Consider the following 18355-nt stretch of genomic DNA (forward strand, 5'->3'; position numbering starts at 1 on the left):
TGAATGTCAGGATGCATAAACTGCCGGTGGATCAATAGGCCCAGGAATTCATCCAAGGCTCTCATTTCCGAGGCATCTCCGGTACATTAGACTCCCCTGACCCCTCCCCCAATCTGAAATGAAAAGCAAGGCTTCAGAACAAAGAGCAGGAACTGAGGTCTGAAGTGACCACTGCAAGAAAACAGGCAAGGAAGCTGGCCATGGTAGGAAAGGTACCAGGACAGGCAACATGAGCACACAGCTATACCCACAGTCCCTGCCTTACAATGGTTTGATGGACTTAACAATTTTTCAACTTTACAACAATGCAAACACATATGCACCGAGTAGAAACCATACTTTGCATTTTGATCTTTTCTGGGCTAGCACAACGCGGTACAATACTTTCTAGTGATGCCGGGCAGGAGTAGTGAGCCACAGCTCCCAACCAACCACGCCATCACACGGATAAACAACTGGTATACTTGCAACCACCCTGCACCCAAACAACCACTCTGTTTTCCCTTTCGGTACAGTATTCAATAAATTACATGAGATATTCAACACCTTATTATGTTCAACACTTCATTATAAAATAGGCTTTGTGTTAAACGATTTGCCCAACTACAGGCTAATACAAATAGGGACATTTAAATCAGGCCATACTAAGCTATGATGTTCAGTAAGTAACGTATATTAAACATATTTTCAACTTTCGATATTTTCAACTCAGGATGGGTTTATTGGGACATAACCCCATCATAAGTCAAGGAAGATCTGTACCAACCAAGAGGCTCTTAGAAGGCTCAGTGCCCTGGAAAAGCAGGGGAATCAAGAAGACAACAGTTAATATTCAATTACTCAGAACCTGACTATCCATTTTATGGGCAATCCAGCTTCTTGCTTCTAGTCTTTTACCCATTTTCCTGTCCATATTTTCTTTTCTTTTCTTCATATCAACACCACTAATGCAGAGAGAAGTAAGAGTAAGAAAATTCAATTTCTGCTACCTAATAACCTAGGTACAAATTTCAGCTTAATAGGAAAAAGAATTTGTATGAAATAAAATCATTGAATTATACTTCAATTTAATTTAGACTTCTCCCTCATTACCATGACAAACTGGGAATTGCCAGAAGCACCCAGTGTTCTCGAAAGGTGGTCGTCCTGATTCATTAGCAGTTACAGAGCATTCCACCAATATAAGATACAGGTTAAAGGTTACACTGTGGTGGGATTCCAGCAAAATGAAATCAGGTCTTAACTCTGTTTCCTCTCCAAGTCAAACAAAAAACTCTCCATCAAAAGGACTGTTCAACTTATAAAACAGTACGGAGATGAAAATTACTATTTGCTGGTCATCCCAAGTTTATCAAATTTTGTATGTGAAGTATGGCTGGGCTCTGGCCTCATACTGAACACATTCTAGGCTTTGCACTGACGGGAATGAGACTGCACTTGCTGCCACATCCCGCCAAACCCCAGTGCTGTGCTTTGTGGTCAGACTCAGGCCAGGGCTGCAATTGTTGGTCAGAAAGTGTCTCAGAGTTACGGCTGCCTGTTCCGCTAAATCTCATTTCATCCTACTGATGGATGGATGGACAGATGGCTGCTTGGTGAAAGCAGCATTATCAGGCAGCTTCTATGGAGCCTCCGAATGATGGATAGCCCTCTTTCTACTTTCTCCAAACCACCATCGATCCAAGCCATATTTCAGCGGTCAGAAGCCCAGTAATATTAAGACACACAATCAGGTTAAGTTACTTGCAGTGTAAACCTCTAGAACAGAAATTCTAACACCTCTGCTTTGCTGTCATGAACTAGGCTAAAAATGTTACAGTTTCATTCTTTCTAGCTGCTAACCCAATGAATTCCAACAGCTCAAAGCCCAAAGGGAACAGCTGGGCTCCATTCCTAAGAGCACTCTGAAAGCTAGTTTGCCTGCCAAATTTTTTACTAGCCAGTTCTGTGTAATGAATTCCGCAGTATTAGTGAGCAGATCTGTGAATATGTGTATCCAGCTGAATGTAAAGCCATCAGAACCATACAAACCATGTAGAGTTTGTCAGTGACATAATCACTAGCCTCAAATGTGTGGAGCTGTGGATATACCAAGCAGACCCTGTCTACCAACACCAAGGATGGTGCTTAAACCCTGGACAAGTTAAAATTTTGGCTTTTGCTCATAATCCTAAAATTCTCTTTCTATCCGGTCTGCCTTGCTGGCTTCACTCTCTTGTGTAAGTACTAATCCTTGCCTGTTTTCAAGCACACTCCTGTATCCATTTGCTCTGTCGCCTTCTAGACACTCATCTGAACTAGTCTATTTGGGCCCCATGCCCCCTTTGTTCCTTCCACATTATCCAGTGCTCTCAGACAGCAACTCAGACTCACATAACTGGACATATAAGTATCAAAGTTATTTCCACTTGTGTGACTGGAAGAAATGGACTCTGACTCCAGCTTTTTGATATAGTTTCCCTCTGTGATATAGATGTCCTCTTTTTTCAAGCTCACTTATCCCCAAATGACTTCTCCTATGAATGCTTCGTTATCAACTATACCCCAAATCAGGTTGGCCTGGCGCCTAGTATGGCCCCTTTCGATTGACTTGTTGCACCCTGAGTCTGCACTCTAGAGAATTTGTTTTTATTTGTTTGTGGGGTTATAAAAATGTCTCAGTAGAGTGTTGTTCTTCTTGCTCTTATGGTAGCTAACTTTAATACTTTAATATTTATGCCTTAACAGCACCTATACTTCTGTTCCTTGCCAAAAAAAAAAAAAAAAAATTATAGACTATTTTTACAAGATACTACTTAATTATAATGCTGTATCAAAAATATCACTGCCCTTCACATAAACATTAAAGAATCTTCTTTACAGAATCTCAGAATTACATTACTGAAAAGGATTGCGTAAGTCAGAATTCAAGATCTTAATTTTCCAAATAAGGAAACTAAGGATCCGAGGTTGTGATGGCCATGGCTAAATAGATATTAAGTGACAAAGAACGGCTGGAATCTAGGTTTTAATTAAAAGTGCTGTGCTCATTCTATTTTTCAGACATTTCATTTTCATTTTTATGATTTCAGAGAGAGTGGGGATAAATAGGGTTGAGTGTCATTTGTGTGTGTGCCAGGTGTATTTTGGGGGAAGGTGACCACAAATTAAAATTTGGTCACCCACACTCTTGCGCCTCCCATGAAAACTGCCCACAGGTCATCCGAGAGCCACTCGCTATCTTGGAGAACAAAATTAAATGAATCCCTGACAACTATAAACCTCTACTCTTCTCCCTTCTTTATGTACTTGTCCCAGTCCTATCTAGAAGGTTGAAAATAACAAAAGCAGAAAGATATTCAACCCAACTAGAATCAGAAAAGCAAGAAGCTCCATAACTTATTTAAACTAAATGGATAGAAGAGTAATGTGACCTCGTTTGCAAGGATGCTACATTCTTGTCAAATACATAGCACAAGTTCACTGACTGGACTTTACCGTCTGTCTGGTGGCCAAAATGTGTCATTGCTCTATTTCCTGATTGCCAAGCCACCTCCATACATAGCCAAAAGCTTAGAGCTGAAAAAGACGTTTGAAAATCATGTGGTATCACCTCATTTTAAAGATGAGAAAACTGGTGTGCCTGAGTGGCTCAGTCGGTTAAGCATCCAACTCTTCATCTGCTCAGTTCATGATCTCACGGTTCATGTGACCCAGCCCAGTGTCAGGCTCTGTGCCAACAGTTCAGAGCTTGCTTGGGATTCTCTCTCTCCCTGTCTCTCTCTGTCACTCCCCTATTTGCTCTCTGTCTCTCTCAAAATAAATAAACATGAAAAGAAATTTTTTGAAGGAAAAGGAAGAAAGGAAGAAGGAAGGAAGAAGGAAGGAAGGAAGACAGAGAGATAAGGAATTGGTTGAGGAATTTATCTGAGACTTACAGTTATTTGAGTAGGAACTGAGACAAGAACCCAGGTCTCCTATCAACTAAAACTAGTAGTTTTATCACCATCATAGTTGCCTTACCCAGTTTTTCAGTCAGTATAAGTTCTGGATATACCAGCTGGACAAACTTTAATCAGGAAGGTAATTGTGCTGCAAAAATAATCACATAATGCAGACCAAAACCAAATACATTATCCATACCAATGCTCATTTCTATTAGTATAAGATGATGAGAAAGACTTTCCATCCCATTCCCACAAAAATGTGCCTCATACACTGGGCAAGATCTCTATTACAACTATTCTTAACACCAGACACACATTTCTCTTACTAATTTTGAAAAAGGCACTTCCTCAGAAAAGATGGCTTGTTTTAAGTGAATAATAAGAAATGACAATACTTTGAACTCTTATTTTATTCCTATAAACTCCCTAAGTTCATAGGTTGTTTTATTTGCATTAACCAAATATATTTTACAATAATTTTTACATTCATTTGCAAAGCTATCTTAAGTCAACATAATAACGATCCTTTCCTTTCATGAAAAAAGTATTTTTATAGAGCTTCTATTTGGTTAAGATCTATTAAGCCATGTCTAAGAGAACAATGACATATTCTTCACAATCTGCTGCTATGAACCGTATCTAATTATGTTTTCTGTTGCATGAAAGTTTAGGCCCTACAAGCAAAACCAAAGAAGTGGTAGAGTAGTACCAAAAGTAGTAGCAGAGGAAGAAAAACCCAGCTACCACTTAATGAGTGTTTGCCATGTGACAAGGACTATGCTAAGTGTTTCATTTATATATATGTGTGTGTGTATGAAAGATCTCACTTGATTCCAACTATAATACTATGAAGTAGTTATTATTATCCCAATTTTACAGATGAGAAATCTGAAGCTTAAGTAACTTAAGATCACACAGTTTTGAGTGTCAGTTAAGACTTCAAAGTCCCTGCATTTAACTGCTACAATTCACTGCTTGACATTCAGCAGGATGGTGTCTCACAATAATGTATTAATTTCATAAATATTCACAATTTGCTTAGAATGTATAAATACAAAGCAACCAGAGTTCAAAGACCGCTGAAGTAAAACAGTAAAACCAACAAGGGTAAGAATGAAAGAACTTTAATGCTTTCATGGCATGCCTATTTCCAATAACCTTCCAGACTTAAAAGTGCTGACAATAATAATTCACTATAGTCTCTGAAACTTCCTCATTCACCTTGCCTCACCCTCAAAACCATATGGTGAAGAACCTCACCAGGTGTCAGGAGAGAAACTCCCTCTCTTCTATTCCCCATAAGAATAATCGCTATACTTCTTCCTACCAACTCCCCCAACCATTTGAAAACATTATCCTTCTCTACATACTTCCCTTTCTCCAGAGACACATGTGAACATGGGAATAGCAACCAGTGAAACTGGTAACACAATTCTTAGACTGGAGGAAGCTTCAAAGCAGAATGTAGAGTGCACTTCAAATCTGAGTTTCCAAACAGAAGAAACTGGTACACCAAATCCCTATAGAAGATGGTATTTTCAGATGTCATCTTTAACAGAATATAATAGTTACAGTATTTTAGTATTAGTCTTTAGTATAAATCTGGAGATTTACAGCCTCTGCATCTCTGCATGCAATTGGACAAGAATATGGTTTGCATAAATGAAGAAACATTCCATGAGAAATCTGAGTATTAAGACAATGAAAGATATAGGATGCATGATTCCAGCAGGATCCTGGGGGTGCCAAAATACATAAACAAATTATGGCATGAAAAGGTTTTTCTCACAACTAAACACAATTCATGTCCTCAAGTTATTTTACACTCCAGTGACTACAGTCACCATGCATCGGCACCAACTGATTTCACGCTTTATAGGCTGGGAAACAGTCCGTAGCTTAGCCTCTTTCACACTCCACTAACATGGTATCCCGGTAGTTCACCTACTTAACTATTCCCAGTTTAATGTTAGTGCATCTATTACTGACCAACTCAAAAGGCAGTAATATAGACCAAAGTTGTAATATAACTGAACACAACAGCAATATAACATGTAATAGAAAGGTGGAGAGAAAGCTCTGCTTCTTATTCCACATATATACCTGGTGGCAGGGGGGAGAGAGAAGGAAAAACTCCCTCCTAAAACGTATGTCCCTTACCAGACATCTGGAGGTTGGTCTGTTATTTCTAGACTTATTAGAAATTAGTTCCTCTACTGATCTATCTGGATTTCATCCCTAATATCCTACAGTTGACAACAGAGTTGAAATTGACAACGCTTTGAGGGCTGTACCTCAAACATGACATGCATTAAACTTGATCTTTCTTTCCCTTTAGGATTCACAGACTAAAGCTAATAAACCACACAGTAAATTTTCAAAGTAGAAGCAACCAGACTTAATCTGTGCTGAGTGTTATATATGTTATCTCATTTTTTTAATTATTTATTTATTTTAAGAGAGCAAGAGAGAAGAGCAGGGGAAGGGCAGAGAGAGAGGGAAAGACAAAGAATCCCAAGCAGGCTCCACACTGTCAATGCAAAGCCCGATGTGGGGCTCGATCTGAGCCGAAATCAAGAGTCAGACGCTTAACCAACTGAGCCACCCAGGTGCCTCTATATTATCTCATTTGATCCCAACTACAAACTAAGAGGTAGCTAGGTATCTTAATTTTGCAGATGAGAAATCTGAAACTTAAATTGCTTAAAATCGCACAGCTTCCAAGCGTTGGTTAGGATTCCAAAGTCCCTGAACTAGTGTACTAGACTAGAACATAGGCCTCCTAAAAAATGGGGTAAAACAGCAGAGAAAAGCTTAAAAAGACAAAAAAAGTGCAATAGCAATAGAACAATTGTAAAGGAGGTGGAATCCCTATGTTAGAGATATAGTTACAAATCTGTGTCTCTCTCCCCCTCCTTGAAGCTATGCTAGCAAGCGTGAAGGCCAAATGTGGCTGGTGAGAAACTGAGAAACTAAACCAAGTTACACTTCAAAGTAGGCAAAGAAAACATTAGATAATTAACAAATAAGAGCTTCTCTTATATGCAGATTGAAAGCTTACTAATTAGAGATTCAAGAATAAATACTGTAATTAACTTAGAATATAATCTCTTCAGAGCAATGTTCCTTTAAAAATCAGGAAGCCTGTAGAGAGCACTACAGAAGGCTTTTCCAAGAAGTACGATGTACTGAACAAACATGACTCAGGTACTAAAACTGCAATTCTAATCTATTTTTCTTATGATACAAAAAGAGAGATAAATGTTAAAGACTGGTAAAAGCTAACAATAGGTAATGGCATTTTCTTGGAGTCAAATATTTTTTAAGTGCAGATACTGTACTGATACAGATACTATGTTGGGACAGTACAGATTATAAAGACTACAATAATATAACATGGTTTGAACCACGTGAATAATGTAGCCTCCCCTTTAAGTTGTCTCCATCTAATTGGGAAGATAAAATATTTTTTTCAAATTATCATTTTAGGGGCACCTGGGAGACTCAGTCAGTTAAGCATCTGACTCTTTGTTTCAGCTCGGGCCATGCATGATCTCACAGTGGTGAGACTGAGCCCCCATCAGACTCTGTGCTGGGCATGGAGCCTGCCTAAGATTCTCTCTCTCCCTCTTCCTTTTCCCCTTCCCTGCTCACACACGAGCACACACTCTCAAGAAAAAAAAAAATGTTTTAGAATAATATATGATAGCTAAGTAAAGAGAAAAGCAGTAAATGATAAAAACCCACAGAGATATCAGTAAGGGCCTAGAATGGTTGAAGATGTAATAAAATAGGTGGAACTGGAGTTAGGCCTTTATAAGCTGGTATAGAGAAAGAGAATTGAAGGGAGACATTGCAAGAAGACTGAACAATATGAAGACGCAGTAAGTCAGAAAGTGATATTCTGGAGACACTTACAGAAACTAGTCTAGCTAGAGCCAAAGGCTGAACCATAGTGAACCATAACTCGCCCCACATTAAAGTCTATTCCACAACCCAGAAATATTCAGAAACCCATGTACTGATGTCTGATGAAGACTGCCATGGCTGGCCAAGTGGTTCTAAACAGCACTAGTTGATGGTATGTGTATGTAAGGTCTAATATATAAATAAATAACAGGATATATATTCGTCTGAGATAAAGGCCCAGTCATTTGGGGATCTCGATATGGTAACTGGCCTTCCTACCATTACAATAATTCCTGGAAAAGATAAGCCCCATCCCTATCACCCTGACTTTTATAGTCTCATTTCCTGGTAGGAAGTGATATTTCTAGTCTCTTCAAAATTTTTAAATCTATCCAATCCACACTCTCATCAACAGAACATGCAGCCTTACAGTTTTTTTTTTTAATTTTTTTTAACGTTTATTTATTATTGAGAGACAGAGAGACACAGAGCGTGAGCAGGGGAGGGGTAGAGAGAGAGGGAGACACACAATCCGAAGCACGTTCCAGGCTCTGAGCTGCCAGCACAGAGCCCGACGCTGGGCTCGAACTCACAGGCTGTGAGATCATGACCTGAGCCAAAGTCAGTCACCCAACTGAGCCACCCAGACACCCCACAGCCTTACAGTTTTGATGACAGAATTTTCTACTCCACCAAACCCCTCCACCTCACACACAACCTCTGGCTGTTCACTTCACAATCGTTTCAGTAGCACCAACAAGAATAGCTTCCATTCCAACTGCCCACAGAACCAGAGTTGCCCTGCTCTTCTCTCATTTCTTCCCCTTCCACCTCCTCTGTAACTTACACACAACCACCTCACTCTGCTGGCCGTCTTCCCCAACTGCTGCCCAACGATTCACAGGCCCTCACAGATTGTCAGCACTGCGTTCAGGGACTTGAGAAGTACTCTTGTGGGACAGCGCAGTGTGTTAGTACACCATTTTCACGGACACAATGTCACTCTTTATAGCCAGTTGCAAATTAGTTTCTTCTTAAAAAAAATAATACTCCTAATAAGACAGGTACAAGGAGATTTTAAATAACCAAGATTAAAACTCATTTTGGTTTGCTCTAAGATTGGGGCCATTTCAGACTCATGCACAATGAAATCTCATGCCTCTGCTCATAGCAGCCATATACCCCCTCTAGGAATATCAGAAGTACGCTTTCTGATGCTAACAAAAGGAAAGACACCACCAAAAAAGATATCAAAGGAGAATCTTCTTTCCCCTTTTTTCTGTAGCTATAGTCCTCATCCTTAGATTCCATTTGAGAATACTTTAAGCTCTGAACGTCAATATTTACTTATTATTTTTGTGTAAAACCATTTAAAAGAAAATTCTTCAAGTCACCAGTATCATTTCATTACAGTTTCCAATTTTTTGCCACATGCTTCAGCAGCACCCAAGTACAATTATCTTCTAACATTTGCTATGACTGACCCTCTTATTGCCACTAAAGCCTTCACCCTACATATCAGCCGCCCAATTAACACTGGCAAAACATTAGAAACAGAAGCTGGAACAGACTGAAAAGACCGTAAGAGGATGTGACTAAGAAAGTCTTACAGAACGGTGGTTATATCAACTTACTAAGTCTTCTTGGAAAAAAATTTAATTGAAAAAGAACACCTATAGAGTAATATGAAATAATTAAAATCAGTTTCACTAGCTATCTCATTATTTTTCATTTCTAATTTCTTTCATAGCATTATTCACTCTGCTTCTTTATGCTTTACTGAAGATATAATCTTCCTGAGTCAGTTCTTCACACCTCTATAATAACATAGCTTCTTCACTGCTCCATATATGAACGAGAGGGAAGTTCTAGAGCTTGAAAGGATGTCAATTCTCTGTTCCTACAGTGGAAGAGACTAAACAAAGCAAAACCAGTATCCCAGCTTTGAGAACTAATTCTAATATTTAACCAGCCCCTGTTCTCTCTACAGCAAACACCAAAATTAAGAACAACAGTGAATAGAAGAAAATCTTTAAGAGACCCTCAGTCCTTCAGGAAATTGCCACCCTCAAACTTGTTTTAAATGAGTTACAATTAAAATGACACTAAAAGAAACAAAATATAAGCAAATAAATATTTAGAGTAAATAAACAATAGTTCTATAAAATACGCACAAGTATAGTCAACTGACTTACCAAATAAATGACATTTATTTTTTGAATAATAAAACTCTAGAACATGCAGACAGATTTTATCTGAAGGCAAATGGTACAAAAGTTTCCTTCTGATAAACAGCAGTCTCACCTGGAAAATAATAAAAGTTATTTTTATAAAAATATATAATTACTTCTTTGACACTAGTCTACGCACTTAACTTTCATTATCTCATTTCGTGAATGCTAAGAGTTTAACACATTTACCTACCATAGAATGTGCAATGAAAATAAACACAAACAGATGAAAATACTTTTTAGTAGTTCATCAACCAAACAGAATAAGAAAATGTCATCTTTTCTCATTCTCAGTCCTGTGAGAACTAGTCTGAGGGGACAGAAATGCATATCAATTGCCTTTAAAAAAAAAGAGAGAAAGTGGGGCACCTGGGTGGCTTAGTCGGTTAAGTGTCCAACTGCAGCTCAGGTCATGACCTCACGGTCCATGAGCTCAAGCCCCACATCGGGCTCTGTGCTGACAGCTCAGAGCCTAGAGCCTGCTTCAGATTCTGTGTCTCCCTCTCGCTCTGCCCCTCTCCTGCTCAGGCTATGTCTCTCTCTCAAAAATGAATAAATGTTAAAAAAAAAAATTTTTTTTTAAGAAAAAAACCAGAATAATACAAATGATGAAAACCACAAAAAGATGCTCAACTTCTAGTCATAACTACAGTTCTAACTTACAGGATGGCATATGGTGGATGCTCAATAAGAATATGCCAGATGGTTGGATGGATGGATAAAAAATAAACCTCATCAGCTAGCAAAGAAAAAATAAATCATATCAGTTACCAAAGAAATGCAAAATAAATATATAAATACACAGTACTTTTGTTTGCCCATCAAACTGACAGACTTAAAGAAAGAGCAATAAGGTCCTATTTTGGTAAATGTAGACAGAATTCACACACTGTTGATGGAGGTATACCTTTTAATAACGTATAAAGCATTTTAACAATATTTCAGAATCTTTTACATATCAAAGGGGCTTAGGACCAGGCAATTCTTCAAATACTTTATCATAAGGTAATAACTGACCTCTACCATAATACTTCTCCCAAAACTATTTATAATAGTGAAAAATTAGGGTGCCTGGGTGGCTCAGTCGGTTAAGCGTCCAACTTCAGCTCAGGTCACGATCTCGCGGTCTGTGAGTTCGAGCCCCGCGTTGGGCTCTGGGCTGATGGCTCAGAGCCTGGAGCTTGCTTCCGATTCTGTGTCTCCCTCTCTCTCTGCCCCTCCCCCGTTCATGCTGTGTCTCTGTCTCAAAAATAAATAAACGTTAGGGGCGCCTGGGTGGCGCAGTCGGTTGAGCGTCCGACTTCAGCCAGGTCACGATCTCGCGGTCTGTGAGTTCGAGCCCCGCGTCAGGCTCTGGGCTGATGGCTCGGAGCCTGGAGCCTGTTTCCCATTCTGTGTCTCCCTCTCTCTCTGCCCCTCCCCCGTTCATGCTCTGTCTCTCTCTGTCCCAAAAATAAATTTAAAAAAAAAAAAAATAAATAAATAAATAAATAAATAAACGTTAAAAAAAAAAATTTTTTTTAAATAATAGTGAAAAATTATAAACAACTTTAACGTCCACCTATATGGGTAAGGTTAAATTATGGTATATCTAAGCTATACAAAAATAGTCATTAGAAAGAATAATGTAGCTCTATAAAAACTGATATAAAGATCTACAAATATATTGAGTTTTTTAAAAATGGAAAAATTTAACAAGTGTACAAAACCAATATAAAAACTTTGAAACATTCCTGAGTAGATGTGAACAAATGGAAAGCTTGTTTCCTTGTTCTCAGATAAAAAAAAACTCAACATAACTCAACATCATAAAGACGTCAGTTCTCCCTCAAGTAATTTATGAATTTAACGTAATCCCAATAAAAATCCCATTTTGAACAAACTTTCTTCTAGAGATAGACAGCTGACACTAAAGTTCAACAGAAAAATAAAGATGTAACATGACACATTAAAAATGTTAAAAGCTATCCCTTGATATACTACAAAGCCTCTATAGTTAAAACAGCGTGATAATGGTACAGGAATAGACAGATCAGTGCAAAAGAGTAGAAAGTCCAGAAATAAACTCAATGGAAACTTAATGTATGCTAAACATGACATCTCAAAACACTGGGGCAAAACTGTACTTTTTAAAGAAAAAATTTGGAAGATTTTTAAATTTGTATAATATTCACTAAAAAAAAAAAAAAACCTCTAAACGAAGCAGGGATCCAAATGTAACAACTAAAACGTGTAAATTCTTCTCTACCTTGGGGAAAGAGAAAGGTATTCCAATTACAACCCAAAATTCAGATGCAACAAAAGACTGAAAAATTAAACTAGATAAAAGCCTAGAAACAGACACACACATGCACACGCGCGCGCACACACACACACACACACACACACACACACACATAACCAAAAAACAACTGACAAACTGGGAGAAAATACCTGTAACATATAGAACTTAAAATAGCTAGTATCCCTAAAAAAAAAGAACTCAGAAAAATTGAGGGAGAAAAAAAATCTAATAGAGAAATAAATAAAAAGATACAAAACAATTAACAAACACAAAAAAAGATATTTAAATGACCTTTATACATATGAACACATGTTCAACCTCACTACTAACAAAAGAAATAAACATTAAAACTATATGGAGATACTACTTCTTACCTTTAAGGTTAGCAAAAATTAAGAAGTATAACAACACTCTGATGGTTATGGGAAAACAAACACTCTCACATACTGCTGGTAAGAATTCAAATTTATACAACCTCCACAGAAGGGGATACAGCAATATTTAAGAAATTTACACGTGCTTCTAAACTTTTGACCCAAACATACCATTTTAGGAATTCACCCAAAGATATATTTCCAACATACAAAAATATATATGACCAGGTTAGCCACTGCAGCACTGTTTGTAAATGCAAAATATTGGAAACATCATAAAAGAATGGTTAACATCCTCACAACACAGTAGTGATACACAACTGTCAGAGGGAGGAAAAGACAGACGGAGAGAGGGTGAGTCTATAAATTGATATGGAATGGGTTCCAAAATATGTTGTGTTAAATGAAAAAACCAAGCACAAAAGTTTTCTATAGTATATATCTTCTGTGTAAAACAGAAGAAATCAGAAAATATACATGTATCTCATCATTCCCGAAGGGAAAACACACAGTAAGGATAATTCAGAAAATGATGAAACTGGTTATCTACAGAGTGGGGTAGAAAACGGTGGAAAGGGGGAAAAAAAAAGGGGGGGAACACTGCTCTGAGTATACATTTTTTTTGTACAATTCTTACTTTTGGAACCATGTTAACGTTTCACATATTCCAAAATAAGGAAGATCAATTAGGATGGGGAGAAAAACTCAGAATAAAAATAAACTCAGAACTGTATCTCAGGGGCTCCTGGGTGGCTCAGTCGGTTAAGTGTCTGACTTCGGCTCAGGTCATGATCTCACGTTTCGTGAGTTCAAGCCCCACATTGGGCTCTGTGCTAACAGCTCAGAGCCTGGAGCTGCTTCAGATTCTGTGTCTCCCTCTCTCTCTCTGCCCCTCCCCCACTCATGCTCTGTCTCTGTCTCTCAAAAATAAATAAAGATTAAAAAATTTAAAAAAAACGGAACTGTATTTCAAATGACTAACATAACCATGTGAGGATGGGAAGAATGCTAGGGAGAGAAAACAAATCCAAGTAACTTTTAAGCATGGTTTTTAGATCAGCACTGTCCAACAGAAACATGAGAATCACATATGTAATTTAGTATTTCTGATAGCCACATTTCAATAAAATAGGTGGAATTAACTTTATTAATATATCTTATCCAATATATCTAAAATATTTCAGTATATAATCAACATAAAAATATTACTAAAATACTAATAAGATCTTTGACCTTCCTTATTTTATACTAAATTTACAAAATCCAGTGTATACTTTACACTTACAAAACAATTCATGTGTAGTGGCTACCCTATTGGGACACTGGAGATTTAGAGTATATACCTTTAGGCTAAAGAAAAACCTATCAACAAATACTGAACTCTGCTTAGGTGTCTTTTAAATAGTGGTATGAGTTAGCAATTCTTAAGTTTATTCTAAGATTGAGCCAATAAGTAAAAATATGAATAACAGGGCTAGATTTTTCCCTGTTGGAAGACGGAGTTCTAAATACAGAATAAAGGAAGGACAGAATAAACCCTGTAGTACTGGGTTGGAATCAGAGGTTATCAGTATAAACTCACTGCTTTCAGTAGACAGATGAAGATGTACTGAGTGTGTGTGGACGGACACACACTTACACCACAATACAACTGTTTCCATGTGCCTGCTGAGAGGGCCTAGAGCAACGAGGGCATCTAGGGTCCAGATCCCGGCTTTTAAAACTATTCTCTACCAAAAGCAACCAGAGCTCCTTAAAGAAATAACTCATTCCAGGGCTCAGGCTGGGAAAGTGCAAGATGAGCCTACATTTTGTTGCAGTAAAAAGTGAGGCAGTGCTCAAAGAATGAGTAGCGTAAGCCAAAGGGAGACAGGAATCGGCTTGAAGGGACAGCAAGGCCAAAAGAGGAACAGCATCAAAATAAATAATTATGAAATAAAGTATTATTACAAATAAGTGTAGAAGATATGGTAGATTTACATATTCTGTATGTTGAATTTCTAAATCTACTATTTTGGAACCATCATGAAAATGATTCAGGCAGAAATCACCAATCAATACTAAAATTGGTGAGTAAAAATTCAAGAAGTGGGGTGCCTGGGTGGCTCAGTCGGTTGAGCGTCCGACTTCGGCTCAGGTCATGATCTCGCAGTCCGTGAGTTCGAGCCCCGCATCAGGCTCTGGGCCGACAGCTCAGAACATGGAGCCTGCTTCTGATTCTGTGTCTCCCTCTCTCTCTGCCCCTCCCCCACTCATGCTCTCTCTCACTCTCAAAAATAAATAAATGTTAAAAAAAAAATTTAAAAAAAAGTTCAAGAAGTAACATCTATAAAGTCTCAAAGTGTTTTCTCAAAGGTATTTCAAAATTAGAAACAAAATGTGAATACTTAACCCCACTGAACTATATACCTAAAAATGGCTAATCTGGTAAATTTTATATTATGTGTATTTTACCAACAAAACTACAAAAGGAAAAATAGTAACTACACGGGAAAACCTGGCAGACAGTACCATTTAAAACACTTTAAAAAAAAATCTTTTTTTTTTAAAGGTATAAATCAGCAAGGATGGATTTTTAATGAAGTGATCTAAGATCACATTACCAGTAATTCAACATCCTACACCACCTGACATGATGTCCTGAGAAGCATAACATTATTTCTACAGTACTCCTGCCAAAAATGGATAGTCTGAATCCAATCATGAGAAAACATCAGATAAACCCAAATTAGGGGCATTCTACAAAATAACTGGCCTGCACGCTTCAAAAATGTCAATGTCATGAAAAAAAATACAAACTGAGGAAATGCTCCAGATTAAAGGAAACTAAAGAGATACGACAACTGAATGCACTCCATGATCTAGAATTTTCTTTTGCCATGAAAGCACATTATTGGGACAAGGGCTGAAATTTGAACAAGCCTGCAGATTACACAATAATATTAAATCAATGTTAATTTCCTGATTTCCACAACTATACTTTGGTTACATAAAAGAATAACCTTATTTTTAGAAAATGCACTCTCAAGTATTTAGGTATACAGGGAAATAGGTCAGCACCTTATTGTCAAACAGTTCAAGAAATAGATAGTATGTATATGGAAAGAGAGAGAGAGAGAGAGAGAGAGAGAGGGAGGGAGGGAGGGAGGGAGGCAGAGAGGGAGAAGGAGGATAAATAAGAGGAGGGGAGGAAAAGTAGGAAAAAAAGAGGAGAAAGGGAGGAAGGGAGAGGGAGAGAAAAAGGAAAAGTAGTAAAGTGTTAATGTTTGAGGTATCTGAGTAAATTTTTTGTAGATTCTTGTAAGTTTTCTGCAGTCTGAAATAATGTCAACATAAATTAAACACCCCTCAAAAAAGAAAAAGATGTTAGCACAGTACCTGGCACATAATCTGCAGTCAAATGAATAGCAGCTGTTAGATGTTAATATGGACTCTAGATTCTACACAAAAAATTCTCTTGACGTAACAGATATACACATTTATGGTGGGAAAAAATGGGGAGAGAAGCAAAATAATACATGTAATATGTTCCATTTAAACATCCTCACACAAATACACGTAAATGCACAGGAAAGACTAGAAAATATACACTAAATGGTTAATAGTGGTTAGCACTGGGTTGAGGAATCAAAGTGATTTTTATTTTCTTCCTCATACTTACCAGTATTTGCTAGCTTTCTTATAATGAAGATGAATCATTTTTATGTTTTTTCTAAAAATTACTTATAGAAATTAAAAGGATAGCCTGCAATCAAGGAAGGCATGGCATTCTTCATTTTCTATAACAATACCCTCTTTGCAGACCCATATTTAATTATTGTTTTTGAGCACCATATTGTTACTTGCCTTTCATTTATTAAAATTATAATGATCATGTAGTATCATTCTGATAGGGAAAAATTATGTTATAAGATGGCCAGACAGGACTGATAGGGGAATTCCAGTCCCCGCCCGAAGACTCCCCTTCCGGGTTCTTCCTCCTACCCCACTTGCAGCGTGCACCAAATTATTACTAATGTGGAAGTAACAGACTATAAATTGTCCCCCATTCTTGCGCTCGGGTCTCAGACCTCTGGAGAATGATCTCCTCTGAGCCTGCCTGTGTGAAATAAACCTCCTGCCTTCCAAGATCTCTGAGCGCCGCTTGGTTCTTCCATTGGGTGATCCAGACCAGGTTCTCTAACATTTGGTTCCCTGACCGGGAAACCCAACTGCACTGGCCCATTGTTGCCACCGGTTGGGGAAAATGACGAGGCGGTGAGTAATCTCAATGGAGAAGGCGCGCCCTGCCTGATATTCGGCACTCTCCTGCTTGGTCACCTCAGGCCAGCCCCGCTCCGCTGTTCCCACCAGACTCGAGGAGACTTGGTAGGTGAGGATCTGGACCCAATGTCAGACATCTGTAAGGCCTGGCGCTCCTGACCCAGTCAGACCCACCCATCAGGTTGGAAGGGGAGCCTGATCACCTCCCAGAGACCGTTCAGAGGTTTCACAGGTAGGGATTCCCAGGGAGGGAATGTATTAACCTCTGGTCTGAGTGTGTGAGTGAATGTGCAGCCCAATCTGGTCCTTCAGTTAGGACTTAATGTGTGGCTCCACGGGCAGGCACCCTTAAGGTCCCCAAAAGCCCACGGAGTCTGAGTGGGTCCGTCAGATTCCGTAGTGAACACCATACAGTCTATGGCGGCATCAGAATAGTTTCCGATTGTAAGTCACAAAGCTGAGACCACTTCACCTAAGTTCCTTTGGGACATGGACAGACGGGCATCTGACTGGTCTCCTCATTTCAGGGGGCACCCCTATCCCTCTGTCTGTCTTTGTGACTCCGTCTCATGGGAACATTATGAAGTCGGGACAGAGCACACCCACAGTTCTTGAGACTATGATCAAGAACTTCAAGAAGGAGTTTTTGGGAGACAATGGAATTAAGACGACCCCCGGCAAGTTAAGGCCCCTATGTGATTTGGAACAGCCCACTTTTGGTGTAGGATGGCCCTCACAGGGAACCTTAGATGTCCCAACAGTCTGCTGTGTCTGGCGTGTTGTCACCAGAGACCCAGGTCACCCAGATCAGTTCCCATATATCGACTCCTAGTTAGAGACTGCCCAAACCCTTCCCCCTTGGGTGTGATTTACCTGCAATGAACAGGGACAGGCTAGGGTACAGAAGTCCCCACTTCCACAAATTCTCGCCAGTGATCCGGCAAAAGAACCAGTCTTGCCCCTGCCATATGCTCCCCTGAGACCATCAGCACCTAACCCCCTGGTTCCCGATACTCTGCCACCTTCGGTCTCCCACCACCTCCAGACTCGGCACATCCTCTCTCCCCCAGAACCAGCGGCCAGATTGTGCCCTTGGCCAGGCATAGGCGCTCTCCAGATACTAGTACGAGAGACGCGGGAACCTGAGAGACACAACGAAAACAAAACCCTCCAGCCTGGCAGCTCCATGATGCATTACCAGCCTTTCCCACTACTGATCTCAACTGGAAACTTAACACACCATCATATTCCAAAAAACCACAAACCTAATGGAGTCCCTCTTTCAGACCCACTGATCAACTTGGTAAGACTGCCAACAGCTGCTCCACACTTTAACACTGAAGAAAGACGGAGAATTATGAGAGGAGC

At 39.0% G+C, this 18355-nt stretch overlaps 1 protein-coding gene across 10 annotated transcripts in view; it reads right to left on the reverse strand.

The window, feature by feature from the left end:
* R3HCC1L (R3H domain and coiled-coil containing 1 like) overlaps positions 1–18355 on the reverse strand; it is a 93823-nt gene that overhangs the window by 58722 nt on the left and 16746 nt on the right. For 5 of the 10 annotated variants that reach the window (XM_078434699.2, XM_078434698.2, XM_078434696.2 and 2 more), the window contains one exon: positions 10031–10139. The exons of 4 other annotated variants lie outside the window; for them this stretch is intronic. The gene's annotated coding sequence lies outside the window, so the exon portion shown is untranslated. Of the gene's footprint in view, positions 1–10030; positions 10140–10729; positions 10806–18355 lie in introns of those variants that run through there. One more of the 10 variants, XM_078434693.2, reaches the window with a different exon arrangement.

Source organism: Panthera onca, chromosome D2 (genome assembly GCF_046562875.1).
Source record: "Panthera onca isolate mPanOnc1 chromosome D2, mPanOnc1 haplotype 2, whole genome shotgun sequence".
NCBI classification, from domain to species: Eukaryota; Metazoa; Chordata; class Mammalia; order Carnivora; family Felidae; genus Panthera; species Panthera onca.